Source organism: Phoxinus phoxinus (assembly GCF_949152265.1).
Source record: "Phoxinus phoxinus genome assembly, chromosome: 4".
NCBI lineage: Eukaryota > Metazoa > Chordata > Actinopteri > Cypriniformes > Leuciscidae > Phoxinus > Phoxinus phoxinus.
The window spans coordinates 41,754,239-41,756,321 of NC_136879.1; the positions used below are offsets into that span (position 1 = coordinate 41,754,239).

Consider the following 2,083-nt stretch of genomic DNA (forward strand, 5'->3'; position numbering starts at 1 on the left):
CACACGGCATAAAACGTTTACAAATCTCACACAACATCTTACAGTTAATAGCAAGAAATCTTGCAAGTCATTCTAATAAACAACAAACTTGTGCATTTCTGTTGCAGAAAATAGCCTTGTGGTTTTCTGAGAAGCACACACACATTTGCACCAGTCTGCTGTTCTGTCTGCGAGCGTTCTGCTAGCTGCTAGCCGCTAACGCAACAGCTGCGGCGTGAAACCGTAGACGGCGATTAGCGAGGCTGAGGTCAGAGATGCCGCAGTGAACGCAACAATTTGTCTTCTTTTCCTCTCGCTGTGTTTGCATCATCCATCACTCTCCATCCCTCCTCCGCGAGCTGGAATGTTCCTTCACTCCCTCCGGTCGGAGGAATTCCCCAGGAGCCAATCGGCTCGCAGTCTGGGAGACGTGCTCTTTCGCGACCTTCCGCGGGAGAGGCGAACGAGCTGTCAGGGGTCGAAGGTCACGACCGGTGACCTCACTCACATCCACAGTTTCAGGCCTATTACGGGCTCAAGCCATTATAATTAGTTAGCTCTCAGTGTGTGTGTGTGTGTGTGTGTGTAACGATGAATGAACAGCTCAGTTTCACACACTCCACTGAGAAGTTAAGCCATGACCTTGGTCGATGGCCAGGGTATCCCATAATTCCTGGAATATTTTAAACACCGTTTCAAAAGCACAACGAATGACACAATAGTGTGTGCATTCAGAATGTGTGTTAATTTAGCATTATTTATATACAATCTAAAAATGCTGGGTCGTTTCAACCCATGTTTGGGTCAAATATGGACTTTTTTTTTACTTTTTATATTACATTTTAAGCACAACGGTTGGGTTTGTCCATATTTGACCCAAACATGGGTTGAAACAACCCAGCATTTTTTAGACTGTACTCATTTTATTAGATTTTTTGGCCGTGTGTCCACCAAAGCTGACTAAAAACGCAACTCTTCCGAAAACGCAACTTGAACCGGTTTAGTTGTTAGGATACGGAATATAAGCAGAAGTTTTAAAGATTTTGCAGATAGTTTGTTTCTTAATATAAATACGTAGATACAACGTAAAGAAGTTTCTCTGGCTCTTGTTTTAAATGATTTTGTTCCGTTGCTGTGCTTCTTCTTGTCGTCTGTTGCCGTTGTACTAACAGGATGTTACGATTGGTCGGTGTGGTTTTTGTCCCGCCCCTCCTCCACTGATTGGACGGCTGGGGAAAAGTGAAAGTGATGAGCACTGCGTTTTATACTAAGTTGAACATTTTTCAGCTCTAGGCGTCCAGAAATAAATGGCAAGTGTGAAATAGACGCTCAGCACCTTGTCAAAACAAAATACGTGGCAGTCCAATTGAAAACAAATGGAAAAAAATATATATATTGCAAGCAGCAATAAAAGGGCCAAGCACAAAGAAGGCACGATAAGTCATGCCAACAGACCAACTGCAACAATGAGCAATTAAAGACATAGAGGATTTTTAGGCTAAGAACTTTAGACAAAGTGGCTTAAAAATCATAAATACAGTCATGGAAAAATTGGGTATCTAAAGACATAGGTTTTGTGATTTTTGGCAAAACCGTTCAGTAGTATAAAAAAAATGCATATCTCCTGACCACTAGGTGGCACTGTGCCAAAACTGTGCAGGTACCCTCAGGTCACGGTTGTCATAGCCCACACCAAGTTTGGTCACAACACGCTAAAGCATTGCGGAGATATAGCCTCACGTCCATTTTGACGCGCTCTTCGTCGAATTCGTCCCGCGCGTTATTCGAAACGTTTTGACGAATCAACTCAAATTCCAAACTTGGTCAAATTTCCGTGAAAATTTTTGGAAAATTCAACATGGAGGGAAAATTTTCATGACAGAAAATTACGTCAATCCAATCGTCTTGAGCCAAGGAATCAGAGGGGAAAAAGAAGTAGCCCTTACGAATCAAAAGTTATTAGCATAAACGTTATTAGCATAAACTTTGGACAGTTAGTGGCGCTAGAGCGGTTGCGTTAGAAACTCCAAATCTGTGTGAAATTTCATAACTTTCCCGAAAGCGGTTCTATAGGATGCCATAGACTTCCAGAGCGGAAGCAGAT

At 42.4% G+C, this 2,083-nt stretch overlaps 1 long non-coding RNA gene across 2 annotated transcripts in view; it reads right to left on the reverse strand.

Moving 5' to 3' along the window:
• Positions 1-2,083, reverse strand: part of LOC306997128 — a 30,110-nt gene continuing 28,027 nt past the window's right edge. For both annotated transcript variants that reach the window (XR_013797269.1, XR_013797270.1), the window contains one exon: positions 1-1,208. This is a non-coding gene — a long non-coding RNA (uncharacterized lncRNA). The remainder of the gene's footprint in view (positions 1,209-2,083) is intronic.